Genomic DNA, 6,693 nt, shown 5'->3' on the forward strand with positions numbered 1-6,693 from the left:
TGATGACTTAAGGATGTACTGGCGCTAACGTTTTAACATTGATAATAACTCGAAAATTTAATAAATTGGTTCTATTTATTATTTGAAGACTTATATAAATCCTGAAGTCGATTCTCTATCTACTTCACGAGTTATCCAATTTAATTTTGCATAAGTTCTTATAAAGTATTCCTGATGGAAATAAATCGCTGAAATCGCTGAAATCATTGAAAATCGTTGAAATTTATATCAATTGATCCATTTTAGTATAATTTATACTGAAATGGGTTAATTGATATAGATTTTAATGATTTTCAACGATTTCAGTGATTTATTTCCATCGAGCAGCATATTTCCACTTATATCAATAAAATTATAAAAAAGTAACATTACCAATATTCTAAAACTTTGTGAATAAATAAAATATTGAGCAATGTTTCTAAAAAGAAAATTCATCGATTTACTAACCCGTCATCATAATATTAACGATAAAGCAAAATTCGAAATGGCCTGCACAACCACACTTCGCTTAAAATGTGGCAACTCAAAAGTGTCAATAATACGAAAATTAATTTACATATCTTTTTGATTTTTAAGTACCATGTGATGTCTGATATATATTAAATGTTAGTAATATGCAGCAGTCTTTCGTTTCTTTCAGTTGATTTCAAGGAAAATTCATGTCCAAAAGTTTTTACCGACAGAAATACAAATATATTCATTTATAATGTCAAATATCACATTAATTGACATTATTCAGGTTCTATATACGATATGGCGCATATTTTAATTCATAAAAGTATAGAATTTCATCAATTTCAAATTTAAATAATTTTTGTCTGGGATTGTATAGCAGAACATTCTTAATTTCAACTCGATTTGTTCGGAAACGGCACGATACGGGCATCGGCACAGCGCGAACATAACAGTTTGTACCTGTAACATATTAAGTTTTGTGAGAGATTATCTGTTTGTTTATTCCTTATGTTATTACTCTTGTTAAAGCATCTATAGACACGTCTAGTTCTACATTCGCCATTTGTGATTTATTGTCTTTCATTGTGAAGATTTATAACTTTAATTCTTGTCATTTATGTAATATGTATGGAATTATTACAAAAACACGTAATTTTGATGCAATTCTCATTATTATACATACACGAAATTGGAAACTTGAAACAAATTCAGGCTTATGCAAACAACACAACAGGTGGTTAATAAAAATGACACTTTTCCGAATATGAACAGAAAGTTGTTTGATAATCTTAAAAAAAAGATATATCATTAATTAAATGTATTGTACGAATATTATTAATATAAATACAAACTTCATAGCTTGGCGATGAATGTCTATGGCACAAATTAAGCCCTCGGTCATCAAAGTATTATTTTTTAACGCAATATTTTGCCGATGAATTTTGATGATTACTGCATGCTCAATACTATAACTGCATAAATGTTTGCATTGTAATGTTAATAAACAACTTTTTAAATGAGAATTTTTCAGTAAACCGAACTTTTATAAGAACTTTTTTTAATTTGTATAGATATAATAAGTTTTATATAATAGTATGAATTATTAAATTGTTTTGTAGAAAATGTTCATTTGTCTGTTCCTATCTAGCAATTCTAAATATTCCACAGGTATATTGAAAATACGTAATGAGCATTGTACCTGTTCCTACAATTATAATTGACATGATACAAAATATTGCGTACACATGCAACATAATCAAATAGAAATATTTTTTCTTATTAATAAAGTATACCACCATAATAAAGCGTTGTGGTTCAAACGCTTTTATCGGTACATTACTGTTAGATATGTACAAAAAATGAATTACAATACAAGCTGGCACTACACAAACAATAATTGCTAAAATGCATAAAAGTGTCATTTAAATTTCTAATGTATAATGTTGTACAATAATTTTATGTATATTATACATGGTTCTATGATGTATTTTTTTAACACAGAATAGTATTAAAATTTAAAAATTGATGGCCATTTTTCTATTTTATTCGATTTATAAACTCGATTATAAATTTCCTATTTATCGCAAATGAATATTTATATTATAATATATATATATTATAATAATTGGTGTTTTAATAGATTTATACATATAATAAATTATATAAATATACATATATGAAGCATTATAACATACTAAAATCGATTTCTCTTTCTCCACTTGACTGCTTATATATTAAATTAAATATATATTGAATTAGAGAAAAAGTCCTTTTGTAAAAAGACCTTTCATCAATATCTTCGTTAAAAATCGATCAAAATTTAAATTTAGAAAAAGGGTTCTAAAGCTTGAAATCTTTACTTTCGAGTTATTGCTATATTTTTTTAATTTGTGTGAATTTTGTAATTTTTAACATATTGAAAACTATGAGCTGAAAAAATTAAGAACTTCCTTTTTACTTTTAAGTCTGTAGCGTGCCTAAAAAAATTTGCGCAAATTTTTGACTATTATGAAAGCTTTCTCTACAAAATCGTTTTTTAAAAATGTTCCTACGATTTTTTGTTTATCAATTATTCGCGGATTAAATAAAAAGGAACGATAAAAAGGTCTGACTTTATTGCTCGTAACACCGTTAAAAATCATCTTATCGCAAAAATATAGATTCTTAAAGCTGAAACGTTGCTCTATTAAGTAGTATAATTGCCAGTTTAAAAAAAAAAAAATATATGGGTTGCTAAAAAAATCTTTTTGCCAACTTGTAAAAGGATTTTTTCCCTAATCTAATATTTACTGGCGGAATCAATAAATATTGTCTTACCCGTAAACACAACTGCATAACGTTTCACAATACAATGATATTTTTTTATAATATTAATTTCGTTTTCATCTTTTAAATTATTAAATATATAATATAAATATATAATATATCCATCATATAATTTTTAATCTGTTATTGATTTCAGTATAGTCTTTATTCACATGAAAAATACTTTTTGCTATATGACATATTATCTCATTTTATGGATATTTTATAAATCAACTTACACCTTTAATTTTAAGATGAAATACGTAGTATTTTATTGTAAATATTGTACAGAAAAATAGACTAGCCAGCATCTTGATAAGAAAGTCCGAAGTACATTTTAACATCATTAATGGTGTCAACTGCAAGTAAATAATGTTTACACAATTTCACATGTGTGATTAAAAATAATAATATAGTATATTAATTCTTAAAAAACGTATGTAATGATAGTTACATACTTGTATATTCGCATATGATCGCTTCGTGTCAGTTCCGTGATATGCGTCTTTTCTTATCATTGTATTAAAATTTTGATATACAGCACTTATTAACTGTATTGTCTACACTGATACGTAACGATAATACAATACATAAATGTACATTAACACGTTTATAATTTGTACTTATAGACTGTTTTTTAAGTTTATAGATTTATTGTCTATAGATCGTTATAAACAAAGTTGGGAAGTAACGCGTTACTTGTAATGCCATTACTTTTTTCGTTACTTTTTTCCGGAAACGATTATTACTTTTTTCTGTCTGCAACAATAACGGTTACATTTTTACGGTAACGATTTAATCCTTTTATCGTTACTTTAATTTGTATTGGATGAGTCGTATTGAATTATATCTCGATATTACTGGCGCTGAAAGATATTTCGCTTTTGTATCCTTGGAAGTATACTTCTAGTTATCAAGTTGTGTTATCACATTAACAAATAATCAAAATACTTAAAATTTTTTTTAATGTTTGTGTAAATATATAAACATATATTGTATTTATAATTTTACATTTTATTATATAATATATAAGGAGTTATGTATATATAAATAAAGAGTTATTATTTATAATAAACAATATAATATATTATAAGACCGTATATGTGTGATAACACAAACTATAGAAATAAAAGCCTTAAACGGTCTAGCTGAATCTTAAATGCTTGTATGATTCGTGTGAATTTATATACTACATATATAATCTCCAGACACGCGCGCCGAAATGATTTTTCGGTCTTAAAAACGCTAACTCTACTAAATTATCACAGTAATATCACGACTTAAATTGGCTAGCAATTTAATAAATTTTTGATGCTTATTCGCATCTTCGAAACGATCTTAATAATGTTGAATAACATATTAAAATCTTTAAATAATTAATTCTTATTGCGAAAAATATTATCTCGGCCGGGAGTCGAATTTATAATAAATACAATTATAAAATGTTTATTTTCTCATTTTTATTTCTTAAAAAATATTTTATATTTTATATACATAATATACATAATATACATAAAACAATTTTAGATTCTAAGAATTTAAATGACAAATACTTTTTACTCCTTTTTAGTATTTAGAATTTATGGAATTTCATTGTTACAATAGCTCAAATTTGATCATTTATAGTTGATGTCAATACAACAAACACGTCGATCACATCACGTCTTAATCACATCATTTACTCATTATGACAGAGTACCTTGTTGATCAAGAAAAGTATTTCTCTATGGATGCTGTTACATATATACACAGTATTATGTATTGGGTTGATTATAATGTTGGAAATAGATACATTGCTCATTATATACATTGAGCATATTTGTGGAATATTAAAAATAGGTATGAATATAGACATAGAAGGGTAATAATATTTTAATTGTTATATAAAATTAATAATTAATAAATAAAAAATACATTTGCTATCATATTGAACATGCAGTAAACATTGATATTCCATGAAATATTACAATAAAAAATAAAATTTTGATGACCAAATGTATAATTTGTGCTGTAGACATTCATCGTCAAGATTTGAAGTATGTATCTGTGTTTTTTACATGCGTGCGATACATTTACTAATATTTACTAATTTTTTCATTTTTAAGAATGACGAAGCACTTCATGACTGCATTCAAAATAATGATATTTTGTTTCATGGAATATGCAGTAGTTTGTTTTAGTTTTAATTTGTATCAAGTAAGTTTACGATTTTATGTAATAATATATAAAAATTGCATTGAAATTGTTATTTATTATTAATACTGTAATTTTTATAAATATACATTTATCTGAAAGCAACAAATTAATACTACGTATAAATCTTAAACACTAAATAATATATAAATGATAAATACAAAACTATATTCGGTAAAAATACCGATTAGAGAACCCAGTTCCAGTGACCTTGACCTTGACTTATGTTATCATGACTCTGATTGACCTCCAACAGATTTAGTTCATTATTATTCGTAAAAAATTATTAACAGTCAAAGTATTTATTTCTTTGTTTTTATTTCCCTGTTTTACACGAAGAGTCAGATAATTTTAGATAGAGAAAAAAATATGAGGTGGAATTCAAGGAATATAACTTTCCACGCGAAGCAATTTTCACCTCACCTCCTCTCCTGATAAGGGGTAAAAAGTCGAACGCACCTTAGTAAGGGAGCAAGTGAACTGAAAGCGGTTTCGCATGGAAAGTCGAATGTCCCTTGGTAGAGGGGAAATGGGATGAAACTTCCTTCGCATGGAAAGTTATTACGTAAGCAAGAAAGGGTATAAAATAGTTTTAATATTGTATGTAGCAGGAATAAGATAAAACGATTGAACAGAATAATATTGTTTCATTTTCAAAAGAATATATAAAATTGCATATTATAAATTATATACTTTTTCTTAATTGCAATTAAGATTTGTAACAAACAAATGTTTTTATAAAACACATCGGAAGAAATTTAGTATCATGTATATATATAAATTGTATTGTACATTATTAAAAAAATTGAAAAATTTTTTCATAAAATCTCATTTATTATCTTCTAATGGATTTTATTTTGATATTTGTGTATTGATGGAATAATCTGTTTAATAGTTATCAAGATTTCCGCAATGATAGTGACTCTCACTGTACAAAGCAGTTAACTTTTACGTCAATGCATAAGGACACGAGTATTCATATATTAAGTTTTAAATAATAAAAAATTTTTTATATTGTATGGATTTCCATTTGCGCTTCAAAAATTTTATCCCTTGAACAAGAAACAGTTTTGCACAGATTTTATTTCATTTTCACTTTTAGGTTTTTAGCGAAAATCTTGTAAAACACGGTAATAAAAAGGTAAAAAATTATGCATTGGCAGAAAAGTTAAAACAAAAGTTCATTAAGAAAGAGTAATAAATCTCTTAATGATATAGGCCGATATTTATAATTCGTTCTTATTTCCAAATCATTTTAAGTAATATATTAAGACGCTGACACGATTCTGATTGATTTATGATATTATAACCAGAGTTGGAAACGTTACCTTAAAAAAATAATGCCTTAACATTACAGTTACTTTTTGTTAAAAATAATTCGTTATCGTTGTTTATTAATTGTTTATTTTAAAAAGTAACACGTTATCATTACTTGAAAAAATGATGAATCGTTACTTTTTTATTATTTTTCAGGAAATTGTTGAGTTTAGATTTCGTACGATATTAATAAAGTTAGGTTCATTCGATGCGTTTTTGCACAAAAACACGACCGAATCTGGAAATAATCGTCGGGAGCTAAAATCAACAATTACCGAATTAAATTAAATATTGGGTAATTATCTACATTAGGGGACCTCTCCCCCATCAATACATATATTGTCAAAGTCATGCTCCTGAGTAACCTCCAACAAGTTTTAGCCATCGCTCGTTGTTCATTAAAAAGTTATTATTAAAAAAAGT

At 25.8% G+C, this 6,693-nt stretch overlaps 2 long non-coding RNA genes across 8 annotated transcripts in view; one reads left to right on the top strand and one right to left on the bottom strand.

The window, feature by feature from the left end:
- Positions 1-6,693, top strand: part of LOC147908567 (uncharacterized) — a 186,552-nt gene that overhangs the window by 126,084 nt on the left and 53,775 nt on the right. The gene's annotated exons all lie outside the window — the stretch shown is intronic.
- On the bottom strand, positions 1,141-3,505 carry LOC147908578 (uncharacterized). Its single transcript, XR_015546285.1, has 3 exons — positions 3,219-3,505; positions 3,000-3,119; positions 1,141-1,427 (listed from the first exon to the last, which is right to left on the bottom strand). It is a non-coding gene; the product is annotated as an uncharacterized LOC147908578 (long non-coding RNA).

Source organism: Acromyrmex echinatior, chromosome 9 (assembly GCF_024713525.1).
Source record: "Acromyrmex echinatior isolate Ae372 chromosome 9, ASM2471352v2, whole genome shotgun sequence".
Lineage (NCBI taxonomy): Eukaryota > Metazoa > Arthropoda > Insecta > Hymenoptera > Formicidae > Acromyrmex > Acromyrmex echinatior.